This window comes from Ambystoma mexicanum, chromosome 3q, assembly GCF_040938575.1.
Source record: "Ambystoma mexicanum isolate Mex_15411 chromosome 3q, UKY_AmexF1_1, whole genome shotgun sequence".
In the NCBI taxonomy this organism is placed as follows: Eukaryota; Metazoa; Chordata; class Amphibia; order Caudata; family Ambystomatidae; genus Ambystoma; species Ambystoma mexicanum.
The window spans coordinates 143,438,907-143,457,746 of NC_090926.1; the positions used below are offsets into that span (position 1 = coordinate 143,438,907).

Genomic DNA, 18,840 nt, shown 5'->3' on the forward strand with positions numbered 1-18,840 from the left:
CGAGGGAAAGAGTGTGCCATGGAGCCGGAGGGATGTCCAGTGGTTGTAGGAGACCCGATGGTTTCTGTTTCTGTAATTTATTTTGTGCACAGACGCCGCAGGACTGAACATACTGGACAATGTCCTTACGCCAGGTAGGCCACCAAAAGTTATTTTTTACCTTGGCTAAAGTTTTAGTGATTCCAGGGTGTCCTTCGATCAGAGAGTCATGATAACCTGAAATGATATGCTGTTGTAACTCCTTCTCAGGTACATATAGCCGGTCCCTAAAATAAGGTAACTGATCCTTGATGCAATATTGTTCTCCTTGAGTTTGCCATGCGATGAAAGCATCCGGGTTCATTGACTGTCGAACTTTGTTTTGTAATTCGGCTTGTGATAACACAGTTGTGATACCCAAGAGTTTGTCTTCAGGTATGATGGGTACCGGGTCTGGAGTTGTATACACCGTTTCATTGATGCCCATTCGAGATAAGGCGTCAGCTTTCCCATTCTTGACCCCTGGTCGAAAGGTGATCACGTAGTCATATTCGGCGAAGAAGAGGGTCCACCGTAACTAGCGTGAAGACTGGGCTTTGGCTGTTTTGAGTTATTGCAGGTTCCGTTGGTCTGTGATCACTGTAATGGTGTGTCTAGCTCCCAGAAGATAGTGTTGCCACGCCTTGAAAGCGGACTTGATCGCTAAGAGTTCTTTGTCCGTGATAGCGTAATTAATTTCCGGGGGTGAGAATTTTTTTGACCAGAAGGCCACAGGATGCAGCTGGCCAGTTTCTGGGTCCCTTTGTGAAAGGACCGCTCCCATTGCCATACTGGAAGCATCAGTTTCTATGACATAAGGGAGGTCTGGACGCGGGTGCCGCAGGATTGGAGCAGAGGTGAACCTTTGTTTCAGTTACTGAAAGGCTCTTTCTGCTTCCTCAGTCCAAGCAAACTTTTTATTGCTTTTTCGTAGCAGTACTGTGATCGGGTGCACAACATGAGAGAAGTCTGGGATAAACCGGCGGTAAAAGTTCGCAAAGCCTAGCATGCTCTGTATCCCCTTCAGAGATGTTGGTGATGGCCATTTTAGAATAGCGTCAACCTTATGTACGTTCAGTCTGATGCCTTTCAGCGAAAGGATGAAACCAAGGAATTCTACTTCGGTGACGTAAAAAAACATTTCTCCAGCTTTGCATACAAACGATGTTGGCAGAGCTTGCTGAGGACTGAACAAACATGCCTGATATGATCTTGTTTTGAGGCTCAGTAGACCAAGATGTCATCAATGTACACTAAGGCGCAAACGTCAATCAGTCCACTCAATACATCATTCATGAAATATTGAAATGCTGCAGGAGCGTTACATAAGCCAAAAGGCATGACTTGATATTCAAATAAGCCGTATTTGGAAAGCGGGTTTCCACTCATCTCCGCTTCTGACCCGGACCAGGTGGTATGCTCCCCGAAGGTCTAATTTGGTATAGATCTGGCCGTCTTTGACTTGGTCTAGCATTTCCGGGATAAGAGGCAAGGGGTAGCGGTTCTTCACGGTTATCTGTTTTATTGTGCGGTAATCAATACAGGTCCTCAAGTCCCCTTCCTTTTTCGGTACGCAGAACAAAGGACTGGCTGGTGGGGACTTAGATGGGCAGATAAATCCATTTGCAAGGTACTGGTCCAAATAGGATTTCAGGTGAAGGTTTTCTGGTTCGGTAATAGCAGAGATCTTGCCGCAAGGGATTTGTGCCCCAGGAATAAAGTCAATTTGACAATCATAAGGCCTATGCGGCGGCAATGTGTTAGCCTGGTCTTTTTGGAATACGTCCTGAAAGTCACGATATTCATCTGGCAAAGTATTTGTTACTCCCAGAGTAGAGGTTCTAGTATTGGAAGTCTTGGAGACACAGGAGTCGGGTTCCGGGTCAGGAGAGTAGCAAGTTAGGGAACAGTTGCTGGAGAAGATTAATTTCCGTGCCCGCCAGTCTATCAAAGGGTTGTGAGCAACCAACCATGGCATCCCTAGTATCAACCGGAACTGAGGTGCCTTTATAAGATCGAACGAAATACACACCCGATGTCCATCCTGGCAAAGCAAGGTTACTACTGCTGTGCACTGAGTTACTGGTCCGCAGGCGATTTCTGTCCCATCCACGGTAGTCACCTTGTCCCTGGTAGATTTACAACACAAAGGAAGCCCCATCTCTGCTGCCAACTCTTGATCTATATAGTTCCCAACTGCTCCGCTGTCGATGTACGCTTCTACGGCATGCATCTTTGACGATTGTTGGTGATTTATTAAGATCACAGATATCGCAAAGTGTGAGGTCAGTGGCTCTTTCTCATCACTCGACAAACTGACCTCTAGGGTTGCCGAGCTTGGTAGTTTTCCGATTCCTTAACTTCATCCTTTTCTGTGGCCCCGTCTGTCCTCCTTTGGGGTTTTATTTGGCAGTCTTTCAGAAAATGTCCCAGTTTTCCACAATACAAACAAAGTAGCTGTTGTCTTCTTTTATCCCGCTCTTCTTTTGTTAATGGAGGTCGTATCCCTCCGATCTGCATGGGTTCTACGGCGTTGTCTGGCCCCCGTGGCGCATTGTCTTTAGGCCGAACATAAACTACTCGAGAGTCTGCTTTGGACCAGTCTGCTTTTCAGTCCTGCAACCGATGGTCTAGCTGCATGACCAGATTTATGAATTTGGTACAGTGTTTGGGGGGATCAACTACCTGGGCCAAGACGTCCTTTAATTCGCCTCGTAAGCCTCGATGGAATAACATGGTTGTTTTGTTTTCTGGCCACCTGGCTTCAGCAACCAGTCTATTGAAAGTCGCAATGTATGTTAACAAGTCTTGGTTCCCCTGCCGGAGGGATTTGTTATCCACTGCTTGTTCCTGGGTATGGTGAGCAAACAGTTTTTCCATTTCTCTCTGGAACCCACCATAGTCCTGTAGCAACAGATCATTATGGGTCACCAACGGCACCTACCAATCCGCTGCACTTCCACTCAAGTATGATAGGATAAAAGCTACCCGAGCTTGGTCATTTGGAAATGCCCCAGGGCGACAAAGGAAGTGAAGGCGACAATGATTTATGAATGCTGCATACTTCCGTGGGTGGCTCGAAAACCTTTCTGGTGGTGCCAGTGGAACTGTTCCAGGCAGCGTGATCTGTACTTGTGTGGGGGTATAAAATGGTGAGATAAGATTTTGCATCAGTGGATTTCCTCCAGGCAGAGGAGTCTGCCCTGCCTGCGATTGCAAGAATTGTCTGCTGATTTCGTCAGTGCACTCCTTGGTCACTATTAGGTCTCTCCGGAGTGCATTAGTCTCGTCGGGCTGAATGAACCTCAGCACGAAGGTCCCCCAACAATTGGGCCAATTGGTCTATTTCTGATGTTTCCATGGCGCCCAGGTGGATTATTTATGTGAGGCTTTGCGTTCTGTTACGCTCACCTGGTATCCACGAGGACGCCACCCAGCCAGTTGGTCGTTGGTGCCCTTCCCAATGATTCCCTGGTGTGGTCTAGGTGTCGATGGGATTCCGCCTGGAAATGAAGACTATATTAGGACTGGGCGACCAAGGTAAGTTTTCCCCCACCTCCCTTGTGTTTCCAGCCCCTCCAGGTTCTCTTCTCACCTGGTTGTCAGAATCGGTGGGCTCTCCGTCCTGCTCTCTGGGCAGGGGTGCTTTGTCTTTTGTGGGCGCGGGCGGTCCAGTTACTTCACTGACTGCTGCCCTTGTAGTGTCTTTCAGGTAGGTCTTACTGCGATTGATGGCGTTGTAATTCTTGCATGCCCTTTCTTTGTTCTAAATGTCTCTTTTTTATCTCCCTAGGAGCGCGGAGTGTCCGCTTGGAGAACTGGATATGCTGGTTCTCAACAGGAGATGATGGCGCACTATAGCGCTATGATGCGGTAAGGAGGCACTTTGCGTAGCGCAGCGATGTCTTGTCCTTACTGACCTGTGCTTTTCTCTTTTCGTAGATCGCATTGAGTTCCCAGCCCAGATGGAGTTCCGGAGCTACGCCGGCCGAAAAGCAACCAACCAAGCGCTTTGTGGTTGTAATGTCTCCACTACCTCCTTTAATGATGTCTTCCTCCTTTTCTCAGGTCCTTCGATCCGGGGGCTGTACTCCACCAACAGAGCTGCTCAGGAGCTGCGAGCAGTGAAGGATGATGAATGCAGGTAAGATTCTGCTGCTAACGATGTTCTTGGTTTTTCTGCAGGTCCGGAATTCACCAGGCTCGTGAGAAAGCTGGACACGGTGAACGTCACGTTGCTAGAAGCAAAGTAACGCGAAGCGTGTTGTCTTGTTCGGGTGTGGTTTAAATAGCCACTGTAAAGTAGTCCAGGTAAAGTAGTCCCTAGGCCACCACACCCAAAACACTAGACCGCATATCTTGGTTCTAGGAATCAAGCTATGTGGATGCGTCCATGTTGGTTGAAAGTCTAAATAAAGTAGTTCCTCAAGCAGATGTCTTTCCTTACTGATGCCCCAAGAGGGCCTGAGAAGTGGATGCCAGGCTTTATTAGTGATCCGAGCCCTGATTCCACCTGGCCAATGGGCTTGCCAGTGGGGATCAGGGCTGAGGGTCGTGACAGTAACCCTACAGTCCCTTGTTCTCCTTGCACTACCCAGAGCCGTGCTGCCCTGGCTGCACTTACTCAGAGCATTGCTGCTCTGTTTTTACCTCCCCTTTGCAATTCCTCCCCGCCCTTTCCCCTTGCACTTCTTGTTCTCGCACGTGCACGATTTGAATGACACAAAGGGCCTAGTAGGATCATTTATCTTGTCTTCCCTCTATCTTCCCTCCCTTGTCTTGTTGCACCTAGAAACACTTGTGTACAGGCACGTTATAAATGGCTTGTTATATCATATCATTTTATCACAGATGCCCAGAAAAATATACAGTGCTGCAGTAAGAAACGGTTAGACTGGCAGCACCCAAATGCCAGTCTAGCCAGGTAATTACACTTAGCATGACTTCTTAATCATAAATGCCCAGTTAAAAAAAGTCATACCAAACTGACGAATGACTAGACTGGCTGAACCAAAATGCCTCTCTAGCCACTAATTCCACATATCATGCCTGCTTACCTGGACATGGACAGCCATTATGATTTGTCGCACAATCCGGCCCCCTCACACATCCCCTCTCCCTCCCACCCCTACCCCAACCTCCAAAATCAGCTCCTTGGCCCAGAATTACCTCCACGTCCCTCTTCCTTGTCCCAGAGTTTACATATAAGGCTGCTTGCCTCATAGGTAAGTACTGGGATGAGGAAGAGTGGGACTAGGAATAATGAAGATTACAGTTAGCTAAATCAGGCATTACCTCCATGTACCTTTACCTCATCCCAGTACTTGTGTATGAGGCAAATTGCCTCATACACAAGTACTGCCTCATACAGAAGTACAGCGACGAGGGAGAATAGGACTAGGAGTAATGATGATTACCAATAAGTAATCACAGCATTAAACACAAGTAGTGGTGCAACACCATTGAGTTGACTGGGATTCAGCATTCCCCCCCATCTGAAATTTGGGCTATGTTGACTCGACCTGGCTGACCTTCAGAGTAGTTGCCAGAAAGAACAGGACACAGATTTTAAACATCACCTGGGTTTCGCTGTTAACAAGAGCCCAGCAATTACTCACATAAAGCATTTCACTGTTAGAACCTGCATTCAAATGCCAAATTTTTTAGGCAATTGAAATTGTGATGTGGGTTTAGTACTTGAATGCCAGAGGAGTGATTGGAATGGTAGAGCGGGACCAGGAGACCAATCATTCTCACAGCAGTCCATAAGTGGGTGCTTTCAGATTTAAAGGAGAGAGTTGACTGCTTGTAACATTGAAGCTGCACTAGAATAGTCTCATTAAAATGTGTAAAGAAATCAGATGCCGCCACACAAATAAGTTTGCCCCTCCCCACTCCCCATGAAGTTAGCGCCTCTCCCAACATTTGATGGTTTAGCCCCCTGAAATGTAGGTTTTGTTGCGCCCCTGAACGCAAGCACACACACCATTCACCATACACACACACGCACACCCAGCCATCCATACATTTAAGTGTGCAGCCTTACACCATGTAGGCAAACCCAGGCAGCCACCCGTACATTTAAGTGTGCACCTTCGGCTAGGGCCTCCCTCTGGAACAGCCCCCCTGCCACTCTAAAACTTGAGGAGAACCATCTCCGGTTCCGGAAGCACCTCAAGACCTTCCTCTTTTCTTCTGCCTTCGCTCCCCCTCTCTCCTGCTGATCGGTTCTCTCTTGGCACTGTGCACCTGGCCACCTTCTGTCCTCTTGGCCCAGGTACCTGCTCACCCTCCCGCACTGCCTCCGGGCCACCCCTTGCACTGGGGTCTGTATCTGTACCCATACAGTCCCCCCTTTTTCTTCCTGCACTTATCAGACCTACGCTGTCTGCTGCCTTAAACCTAACACTTGCAAATTGCTGGCTGCACTACCACTGTTTGTTGCCTTTATTATTTATTTATTATTTATCTGTTTCTCCTGTGCTTCGCACTTTCCACTTCTCCCCCCTTTCATGCACTTTTCACCCCTCCCTCTCTCCCATGCACTTGCGTGTTCTCAATGTCACTGGGCCTAGTAAGATCGCTGTTTTTGTACTCTCCCCTGTTCCCCTCCCTTGACTTGTCACTCTTTGAAACACTTGTGTACGAGTGCGCTAGAAATAAAATATCAATACCCTTTCACCATACAGGAACACACACCCAGGCACTCACCCATATATGTAAGTGTGCACCCTTTAACCATACAGGCACCCCCAGGCAGCCATCCATACATTTAAGTGTGAATTAACACAACAGGTGTGCACTCTTTCACCATACAGGAACACTCACACAGGCATTCACCTATACATTTAAGTGTGCGCCCTTTAACAATACAGGCACACCAAGGCAGCCACCCATACATTTAAGTGTGCACCCTTTCACCATATACTCACACAGGCAGCCACCTATACATTTAAGTGTGCACCCTTTTACCATACACTCACACACACACAAGTCATGGGGTTGAGGGGAGCCCTATAACTTCAAAAAGAAATGGTTTCTGTTTGAAGTCACTCTGTTTTCATAAAGAAGTTATTTCCGTTAAGGACTGAACCATAACGGAAATCATTTCTTCGTGAAGGCAGAGTGACTTCAAAAAGAAACTATTTCTTTTTGCAGTCATAGGGCTCTCCCCACCCCATGACATGGAGGCCTCCAGCCTAGTGTCTTTCATGCCATGGGGTGGGGAGAGCCCCCAGACTTCAAAAAGAGAGTTTCTTTTTGCAGTCACTCAGTTTGCATAAAGACATGATTTCTGTTACAGAAATAATTTCTTTATGAATGCAGAGTCAATTCAAAAAGAAATAAATAATTGTTTTTGTCTTTTTCTCCATGTGGGGCCCCCTCCCAGGACATGTGCTGGTGGGGCCCCCTGCACCACGGGGGCTGCGGGGGCCCCCGTTATGCCTGTGATCTCAAAATAGCCCAGAGCATGCACTGTTTATAAATGAGTAGGTCACCTTATTCTCAAAGGTGAACTGTGCATTTCCAGGGGGATGAATTGTGGAGCAAATGATGCACCTGCCAGTCTCCTTGAATACATCAGTGTCGGAAGCACTGTCCTGAGAACTAATGCTCTACAGGCTCTCTGGTAGCACATTTCACTGTGATGGGCCTGTCACTGTAATACGTGATCCAAAAAAAAATCTATTCCTCTGTCAGGGATAGAAATACAAGTGAGACAGCAGCAGTTCATACCTCTGCTGTCACACTTACAAAAAAATTGCATGACAAGGTCAGTAAAGACCCTGTCATGCAATGCAATCATCCCTTGCATATTGCAAACCGGCACAGTGGGTTGCCTTAGTCCTCTGTATGTTTAAAAGTCTAGCCCTTTTGTGAATTCAAGATGCACTTTTTAATGTACAGAAATGCACTTTTTAATTTCCCAGAAATGTGCAAAGGGGGGAAAGTCCATATGATTGGGCACATACAATATGCACCCCTTTAAATGCCCTTTGGGTACTGGAATCTGTCATGTTGTGCCATGACGGTCTAGTAGTCAGGGAGGGGGGCGGGACTTGGGAGTGGGGAGGGAAGTGACGCAAGGAGGGAAAGTCAGTTGGAGGTGTAACGCAGAGGAATAAAGAGCCTGCAATGAAGCTCTCCGACTCTGAGCCTTTCATTGTTCGCCGTGCAGCGTTTGGCCTGTCCCTCAATTGGGCTAAATTGAGGGATACACAACACTGGTGACGAAGGTAGAAACTACCCACGCATTGCCTCCATCTTATTGAATCGGCTGGCGATAATAAGTCCTGAGGGACAAAAAACGCACACCAACCACTTCGGACTCATCGCATCAGCTGCTCCGGAGTGCTGAACACGACAGGGGTCACCCGGTGCTGCAGCAGTGAGTGGGGAATGCCAGCAGGTGGTGTTGTTGCCAGCAAAGACCGGTGCTCATGCCAGCCATGTCCACCCATGTCTTGGGCCTAGGCGGTACTTGTGCCTCTACAGGCGGCCACATACTACCGGGACAGTCACGCGAGTCACCAGAGTGCCTCACGTACGTGTGTGGTGCGCTAGAGGAAGGTGTAGGGGGAAAATACCCTGCATGCATTCACTGCTGTGGTATCCTACTTGTCCTACTTGTGAAGTGTTGAGTGTGAACTATGGAGTTCGAGGAGCAAGTGGTGAGGTAGAAAGGGAACTCACTACCAAACAACCATGTCGGACACGGATATTCAACCTACTCTCCCCATAACTTCCCAGGCACAAGGATCTCATAGGGTGCCGGAGTCCTTGCAGACCAGTTACCTGGGGCATTTGGCATTTCAGAGACCTGTAACATGGGGCCAAGATGCGCAGGGTGAATTTGTTATTTTGACCTATAGATAGGAATCACAGGGCACATGGAAGACGCCAGGTAATGTTTACTGAAATTGGCAGTAGGCCCTGCCACGAGTGATATCATCGACGAGTTGCCCTCTGAGTCAGTTTTTTATTTTATTTATTTTATTGTTTTTTATAACTGTGCTTAATACCCAAGTTTGGTTTCAAAGCACAGATCCTGGATTCAAACCTATGTTGCTCTGCGTGGTCTTGCTTCCAAGACAAGCACGTTGCCCCTGTGCTATCCTCCGTTCACCAATTGATACCATCCAAGATCTGAAGGAGGCGTTGGCTGCATACTTCACTCCACATACTATGTGGATTACGAAAGGCACTTGTTCCACAGCACGAAACAAGCAAAAGGGGAAATCATGGACGTGTTTGTCATGAGGCTGCGCACCAAAATGAAGCACTGTGATTTTGGCAACTACTCACACACGGAGGCCCTGATGTCCAAAATAATAGCAGGATGCGAATCCCAAGCATTCCGGAGGAAACTATTACAGAAATCCAGGTTGCAAGAGGAGATTCCAATGCTGGCAAGGGCGGAACTAGCCATAGACGCGCAGGTGGAAAGCTTCAATAGCCGCTAAGGATATGAGGCAAACAAATCAGAGGCGATTCACAGACTACAGAGAGAATCCAACAATCAGAATGAACCATTCTGTTACAAATGCAGATACGAATACCCTCATGAAGGTATATGCCCGGTGATTGGGTAGTGATGCTCCGCCTGCGGTGAAGAAAGACACTTCAAATCAATGTGTTGCATAGCCAGGGAAAGAGGAAGACACAGGGTAAGTGGAACATTGGGGAGTTCCACAATGAGAATCAGCACAATGGCAGCGCAGGCGTCGTAAATGGCAGCTCAAATACATGGCAAGCAAAGGGAAGGAGGGAGCCGCGAGCAGGAATCGGAAGGTGAAAGGCCAAGAAAAGAAAAGGAGCACAGGAGATATTCAATCGCCTGTCAAAACCATAAAGACGTTCCAGACACCACGTGCAATATCTAGTCGAACAATCTCCATTGGAAACCGAGCTAAGCTCCTCGGAAGGAGAGCAAAGGAAAAAGGGGTACCTGTGGGGAACAAAACGGCAACAGAACATAGTCCCACTCTGCTAATGAATCTAAATGAAAAAATGATTGAATTCCTTATAGACACCGATGCCACTGTAAATGTCATCAGTGAAACAATATACAAGACACTATCAAAGATGCCCTGGCTATGGCCAACAAGCGTGGATATATACCCGTATGGAACCAAGACACCTCTCAAGTGCCTTGGTCAATTTGAGGCAAAATGCCAGTACAAAACACAAGAAAAAACAATTCCCATTCACGTCATTGCTACCACCACCGAATGCAGGTGCATTCCAAGCTTCAAAACAGTCGTAGACATAGGTCTGATTCATGTACTATACAAACTAGTGGTCCATGAGTACATTGGCAATGTAGACAAAATCGGTCACCTATATCCAATGTGTTCAAGGAAATTGGGAAGTTGTGAAATCGATAAAAACAAACTGCATATTGACAAAGACATACCTCCGGTGGCACAGCACTACAGAGGCATCCCAATAAACATAAAACACCAAGTAGAAGAACTACACAAGTTACTAGAGCAAGACATTGAGCCAGCAGTGGGGCCGCCCACGTGTGTATCCCCTATCATGCCCGTGCCAAAGAAGTGTTCATACACAATCCGCATCTGCGTGGATATGAGGAGGCCCAATCTAGCTATCAAACGGGAGAGACATTTAGCTCCACGCATCACCACTATGATACATCTACTAAACGGTGCTTAAGTCTTTTCGAAACTTTATCTGCAAAAGGGATACTACCAACTAGTCCTCAGCCCTGAAAGCCAAAACATTACAACTTTCATAACTCATCTGGGGCTTTACCGATGCAAGAGATTAAGATTTGGTGCGTCATCAGTGGCCAAAATATTCGAGGCTGAGATCCACAGTGTTATAAAGCACATACCCAACTGTATAAATTACAGTGATGACATTTTGGTTTTTGGCACGGATGTGGAGAAGCACGTCAAAACACTGTCTAGAGTTTGCCAACCTCACCTTAAACAAAGACGAATGTGAGTTCAGAAGAGGAACACTATACTTCTTCAGACACATATTTTCAGAAAACGGCATGACCCCTGATCCAGATAAAGTGACAGCGTTAAAAAAAACACCATCACAGACAAATGTCTCAGAGCTCAGGTCATTTTTAAAAGCTCGCAAGTTACTGTACCCGGTACATTAAAGATTTTGCCACCATCAGTGAGCCACTTTGAGCGCTCACAAAACAACACACACCCTTCCAATGGTCAACAGAATGGCAACAGGCGTTCATAGACATCAGAAGACGCATTGCACAGGCATAAAATATGGCATATTTTGATGCGGACAGAGAATCAGAACTCGCAGTGGACATAAACCCTGTGGGGTTGGGTGCGATATTGGCTCAGAAGGACAAGGACTACTCGGTTCAAAGGCACATTGTGTCGTATGCCAGCAGAAGTTTGTCAAAAACACAGCATGCCTACTCCCAGGCAGAGAAAGAGAGCCTGGCAGTCGTCTGGGCCTGCAAGCATTTTCATTTATTTCTCTGTGGAAAGCCATTCAAGATCATAACAGACCACCAGGCTCTATTATTCTTATATGGAAATCCACAAGCAAAAATGCCACCATGCATCACCAGATGGGGTTTGAGACTTCAAGACTATGCGTTTGACATTCTTCACAAGCCAGGTAAGGATGAAAATCCAGCAGACTTCTTATCAAGACATCCGAGGACCGGAGAGACACTGGAACCCTCGGTAGCATAGAGATACATAATGTACTGTATCTCAATACAACAAGCCATTCCACAAGGCGTCAACCCCACACATCTCACTAGGGAGATGGACACTGACCAGGCATGTCAAATAGTCATTGAAGAAGTAAGGTCGGGCAGGTGGAAAAGAGCAATGGAAAGGGGTCGTTTGGAAGAGGAGAGTGTACATAGAGATGTAGAGAGCATGTTCCTAGTAAAAAAGGAATTAGCACAATCTGAAGAGAACCTACTTCTAAAAGGAAACAAACAAGTTGTACCAGTCTCATTGAGGAAACAGATCCTAGACATTGCCCATGAGGGTCACTGAGGGATTGTCTCCACAAAGCAGATACTAAGACAAAAGGTGTGATTCCCGAGACTCCATGGTCGAGGAACTATTGCAAGTGTGTCCATCATGTTGTCTCATCACACCCAATGGTCACCCCGAACCTTTGCTTATGTCAGAACTCCCAAAAGTTATTTGGGAGGTAGAAGCGGCTGATTTCTTTGGTTCCATTGAAGGTGGAAAATATGTGTTAGCCATCATGGATGAATACTCACAATTCCCAGAAGCCCAAATAGTGTCTTCCACAGCAGCCCATCATGTCATCCCCGTTGTTGACCGGATCTTTACAGCATATGGCATCCCACTACAGTGAAGACGGACAATGGCCCCCCCCATTTACGAGCCAGGATTTCAAGACTTACGGGGAATATATGGGGTTCCAACATAGGAAGAGAACGCCCCTTTGGCCTCAGGCAAATGGGATAATCGGACGTTTCATGAGAAATCTGAAAATACCTCTCCAAATTGCGCATCTCACGAGAACACCCAATTAGCAAGTGATGCATCAAATGCTGCGAGACTATCAGAACACCCCACACAGTTCCACAGGCAAATGCCTTTCAGAGGTAATGTTCGGAAGAAACACCTGCACACATTTGCCACAGCACCAAGAAGAAGGTGACCACTACATGCGTGATGTAGACCTGTGCGAAAGAGACACACGAGCAAAAGAATATATGAAGAACTATGCAGATGGTAGAAGGAGAGCCAAGGACTTTTCACTGGAAGTAGGGGAAGTAGTGATGGTCAAGCAACCTCGGACCAGCAAACACATGGCTACATTCCATGAGGACCCCCTCATCATAACCGCATGGAACCGATCCATGATCACTGCCGAGGGTGACCAAGACAAATCACAAGAAATGTGTTTCACTTTAAAAGAATGTTGGTGACAGAATTACCATGGATACGATATTCGTGCAAGAGAGTGGACAGCTACTCTTCAGGTGAGTATTATCAAGGTGATGGAGAAGACTCTGGTGTAGGTGAGCCCATCCCAACGGCAGGAGGAGAAGTGCCTGAACTGTTGGAAATTAGAGGAACAAGGCTGCAACGCACCAGAACAAGACCACAGAGACTAATTGAAGAGATCGAGTAATAATACCCTGTTAATGTTTAATTTGGGGGGTTCATGTTGTGCCATTACAGTCTAGTAGTCAGGGACGGGCCTGGACCTGGGAGTGTGGAGGGGTGTGACGCAAGGAGGGGAAGTCAGTTGGAGGTGTAATGCAGAAGAATAAAGAGGCAGTAATGAAGCTCTCTAACTCCACGAATTGTATTGCTTGCAGCGCGGCATGTGGCCGTCTCTCAATTGGGGGATATACAACAGAATGTTGCTGTTTTTGGCGCTGGTGATGAGATGCGCTAGGGCATCTCAACAATTACGACAAAAAAGTTTTGAGAACCTCGCCCTGCATGTTTGAAAAAAAAACTGTTTTTTTGCAAAAACTGCAGTTTTCCCGTGTTTTTATGCATAAACAGCACTGCCGATTTCGCAATATTTTTCACAATCGCAAAAATCACTGTAGCCGTGAGGGTCTGTTTAATGCCTAAGACTCTGTAATAAAACATGTCCTGCATACAATATCAACAAAATACTACAGCTTCATGGTGTGCAGTCCAAGTGGTCTTGTCGCTACGTGCCTCGGTCTCCCAGACGCGTGGCTTTGACTTGAAACCAACCATAGCACTGTTTATGTGAGTGTAGATTTTTTTTAATTACTCGAAAAGATACAGGGGAGATGGTGTCCTCTCTCTGAAAAAAGTGGGCGGACCCCGTCCACCTGCGTGGTCCCTTGTCTTATAAAGGCAAAGAAAATGTTCTGGAGTGAAATAAGGCTTGCATTAGGGTAATTAGCATACCCACAATGGCATCCTCATGTGACTCTGAACTGGAGGTGAACTTTGTGTGACTTGGCTCAAATGGCTTATCTTTGCCTTTTAAAATTAGTTGGGGATTTCAAATATTTATAAGGCATTTACTCGGCTCCTCCTCCTTGCTTGCATGCGATATGCTGTGGTTTGCGTCCTCCCCCTTCGCACTTTTTTGACCTTCGTCAATCGTCATTCATCTAATCCTTCCGGCACATTTGAAAACATGCACCTCGCGAAAATGTGCGAGGCATCTTTCACTCCACGAAAACTGTTTGTGTCTCAAACCCATTGTGTAATCATGTGCGTTACGCTGTACATCATTCCCACTCTTAAAAAAAAGACACCTTTCTCTCCCGTGTAAACATATCGTGTAGGCAAGCAGCCGCACGTGCACTACACACTAAACGTAGAGAAAATGTTTGCCACCTGGAGGACAACACACGCTTTGTCCGACAGATTGGCGCCACAATTCTGTTACAGAAATGAAATCCCGATGGCAGCAGATTTGCAAGCTCCTCCTCATTGTCTCCTGCAGTAGTTCCGGTGTATAATTCGGCGAAAACCCCAAAAGTGCTAACGTGTTTTTTACTGAGTTTAAGAAGCATCCGTTTATTTTACGCATGACCCCCATAACCTCTTACCTGCACACACGCTCGCCTTCCGGATTCTATACACAGACAAAGAGATAGGCTTCTGTACCTCTTAACTTTCACTTTTGGTTTCCGGGAGCAGCAATTCGAAGCCACCGCGCCACCCCAAGCCACTCCTTCCCGTGTGCATGGACGTGACAGGAGATCTGTTTTCAAAAAACCCAGAGAGGAAGAAAGGAACGCTGAACGAGCAAAAAATAAGAGGGTCGAGGCGGCCGCGCCCCCACCCCCTGGACCAACCAGTTTTCCTCTTGTCCTGGGTTGCTTGCCCGATATAGAGGCACCAATAAACGGCGGTTAACTGGGTAGAGTAAACTGTAATTTCCCACGCGGATTTAGGCGGGATTTACAGTCGTTTGGAGTGTCTCTAAATACACCAACGTAATATTTAAAGAAGTATTTGGTCCTGCTTTTGTTTTAACACTATTAATGTAGTATCAAGGTTGGATTCATGAGTTCGATTATGTAAATGGTGTATGGATGGATGGGTTCATGATGAGCGTGATTATTCAGATGGATGCCGGATGGCATTGCGTGAATGGATGTGTGCTTTTATTGTGCTGCACATGATAGCTTTGTCACACTTTGCTGGAGGTTGGAAATAGCGAACAGAGTTATGGTGCGAAGGGACATGTCACAGAGTTGGCGTGGGGTCGATACAAGCCAAATGGGGCGGATTTGAGAGGGGCTTAGGGTAGAGAGATGAGCTGCACATGGTGTGCCTGCATGGTGTGGAAGAACACATGCCTCGTGGGCTTGTGTATGTACGCGCGCTCAAGCAGGGAGTTGGTGTGTGGGACAAAGGGAATGCCACAGGGGCTTGGACATGGGTATGCTGTGGAATTGTTCCGTTTTTTAAATAGAAAAAATGGTAAAGAGCCATACAATTTACACTTGGTTTTGCTGAACAGCACATGAACACAACTGATAGATGCCAGGTTGCCAGCAGTACACCGAGATTTACCACATTTTCATTTATTTATTTATTCACATTTATAGAGCACGCAGCAGCCCATAGGCATCGTGGCGATGTTACAGACAAAAAGCTTAGTTACATAGTACCGTGCATATTTACAATGGGAAAACACGATTGAGCGCGCAGATGAGGGAAAGGGGAAAGAGAGACCGGGGGTGGAGGTGTTTTCATTTGAAGAGTGTGGTTTTTAGCATTTTCCGGGAAGGCTGTGAGGGAAGTCTCAGCTCTGAGAGCAATGGGTAGGGCATTCCAGAGCTTGGGCGCTATGTATGGGAATCCAATCCCACCTGCTTTGGCCCTGTTAATGTGAGGGATGTGTAATTGGTTAGAGTAGCATGTTCTTGTGGGGCATGAGGAGGTAGTTCTTGCAATGGTCCCCGATAGGTGCGACAGGGCTGAGAAGGTTAAGCACTTGTGCGTGAGAGTGAGGCTTTTGAAAGTGATGCGATCTCTTACAGGAAGTCAGTGTGCTGCCTGCCTTGCTTTTGTGATATGGTCTCTTTTGGGAATGCTCGGTGTTGCTCTTAGAGCATTATTTTGTGTGATTTGAAGTCTTTTTATATTTTTTGCTGAGGTGCCGGCATGGAGGGCATTGCAATAGTCTAGTTTAGCCCCAGTGGTTGCTTTAGCTATTGACAGACAGTTAGGTTTGGACAGGTAGGGTTTTACCGCGTTTATAAGTTTGGTGGTGTGCGGCGAGGCGATGGCGCTGTCCTGCCTGGTTATGGATAAGGTGGAGTCTATGTAAACCCCTAAAGTCTTTACTGAGGAGGATACATGGATGATGGTATTATCTATGCTCAAGTTACAGTGTTGGTTGCCAAGTCCGGCTAAGGTAGCTTTGGGTCAGAGAATGATGATCTCGGTCCTGTCTCCGTTAAGACAGAGGCCATTAGCCGCCATCCATGCTTGGATGGTGGTGTAAATTCGGTGCAGGGCTTCAACGTCTTGGTCACAGGAGCCGGAGAGTGGTAGGAGTACTTGCGTATCATCAACATAATTTGTGTATGCTATGCCAAGTGCATCCAGTTTGTTGAAGAGTGGTTTCATAAACAGGTTGTAGAGCGTGGGGGCTGTGCAGGAGCCCTGGGTGACTCTGCAGTGGATGCTGGTGGGGGCTGCACTAGCTTGGTTAGAGAAGACTTTAATAGCTCTACCTTCCTTAAACGATGTAATCCAGGAGGAGGCTGCTTTGGAGAATTTGACGGCCTTGGAGAGATGTGATGTGAGGGTCATGTGATTCACAAGATCGAAGGTAGTTGAGAGATCCATGAGTAAGAGGAGTGCTGGCTTGCCTTTGTCCATGATTTGTGTGATTTGGTTTTTAAGCTCTACCAAGGCAGGTTCTATGCCATGGCCTTTGCGGAAACCAGATTGTCTTTTCTCAAGGAAAGAGTTAGATTTAAAGGCATGGTCTAGTAAAAAAAGGTATTTAAAAAATAGATAGGCAACATAAAAAAAAAATACTAGCATTCTCTTTTTTAAAACTTACTATGTAAAATTTTGAGCTATTCAAGCTCAAAATTCGCAAAAGCAAGCACATGGGCGCATCCATTTTGTGAAATGGATGCCCTCCTGTGCTGGCTTTTGCTTTTGCGGCACTAATGAAGGAAAAGCCAGCCAGCTGTAGTAAACAAAAGCTACCGCTGGGTGGCTTTTCCTTCATTAGTGCTGTACGCGGAGGACGGGGACCGGAGACCAGAGCAGGAAAGCTGCAGCTGAATCTCGGTAAGTGCTATTTATTTTTTTTAAAAAATAAGCACTAGCTGCGTTTTTTTTCCTAAGTTTTCCGGGCTGGAGGAGCCCGGAAAACTTAGAAATAAAACCTCAGCTTTAAAAACGTTGTATTTATGTTTGCGGTCGCTTTTGAAGCGACCGCAAACATAAATACAACGTTATTGTGTTGGAAAACGCTGCAGTTTTTCTTTCCAAGTTTCTCAGGCTTCTCCGGCTCGGAGGAGCCTGAAAAACTCGGAAAGAAAAACCGCAGCGTTTTCCAACACAACCGCGTTGTGTTTCTGCCTGAATCTGCTTCCCCATTTGGGGCTCGCCCCAAGTGGGAAAGCAGATTTAGGCAGAAACAACGCGGCATTGCGGAAAACAACCGCGTTGTTTCTGCCTGAATCTGCTTTCCCATTTGGGGCTCTCAAGACCCAAAGTGATAGCCACAGCAGGCAGAAACACAACGCGGTTGTGTTGGAAAACGCTGCAGTTTTTCTTTCCGAGTTTCTCAGGCTCCTCCGGCTCGGAGGAGCCTGAGAAACTTGGAAAGAAAAACCGCAGCGTTTTCCAACACAATAACGTATTTATGTTTGCGGTCGCTTCAAAAGCGACCGCAAACATAAATACAACGTTTTTAAAGCTGCAGTTTTATTTCTAAGTTTTCCGGGCTCCTCCAGCCTGGAAAACTTAGAATTAAAAAACGCAGCTAGTGCTTATTTTTTAAAAAAAAATAAATAGCACTTACCGAGATTCAGCTGCAGCTTTCCTGCTCTGGTCCCCGGTCCCCGTCCTCCGTGTACAGCACTAATGAAGGGAAAGCCACCCAGCGGTAGCTTTTGTTTACTACAGCTGGCTGGCTTTTCCTTCATTAGTGCCGCAAAAGCAAAAGCCAGCACAGGAGGGCATCCATTTCACAAAATGGATGCGCCCATGTGCTTGCTTTTGCGAATTTTGAACTTGAATAGCTCAAAATTTTACATAGGAAGTTTTAAAAAAGAGAATGCTAGTATTTTTTTTTATGTTGCCTATCTGTTTTTTAAATAAACATTTTTACTAGACCATGCCTTTAAGAAAGTGTTGAATCTGGTTGTGGGCCGCTTTATCCAAGATTTTTAAAAGGAACGGTACAGTGGTTATGGGCTGATAGTTATTGGGCGAGGCAGGGTCTACAGTATTTTCACATTTTTTTTTTAAGAGGGGGCGTACCCATGCTTCTTTGAGGCTTGCCAAGACAGTGCTTGTTTTGAATGATGCATTGATGAAGGCCGTTATTAGAGGGGCAAGAGAGTCTGTGCATTCTTTGATTATGTTAGGAGGACAAATGTCACCTTTGCACATGGGGGGTTTGAGGTGTTAGAGGAGGTTGATGACTTCGGGTTCTATGATGTCTCGGAAAGAGAATAGCAAGTCGTTGGAGTGAGTTCATGGTGTCGGGGGCTGTCTGTGGAGGCAGGTCATGGTGCGGTAGATCTTTGTAGTGCTCCTGAATTATATTTTGGAGTAAATCAATTTTACTGAGCATTGCAGTTTGTATACTTGAACACCAGGCTTCATCTTTAATGAT

The 18,840-nt window shown here is 46.5% G+C and overlaps 1 protein-coding gene across 4 annotated transcripts in view; it reads right to left on the minus strand.

Annotated features, from left to right (window-relative positions):
• Positions 1–18,840, minus strand: part of LOC138582238 (uncharacterized) — a 178,440-nt gene that overhangs the window by 92,306 nt on the left and 67,294 nt on the right. Inside the window, exon 1 of one of the 4 annotated variants that reach the window (XM_069653341.1) lies at positions 14,570–14,792. The exons of 1 other annotated variant lie outside the window; for it this stretch is intronic. The gene's annotated coding sequence lies outside the window, so the exon portion shown is untranslated. Of the gene's footprint in view, positions 1–14,569; positions 14,793–18,840 lie in introns of those variants that run through there. 2 more of the 4 variants (XM_069653340.1, XM_069653338.1) reach the window with 2 other exon arrangements.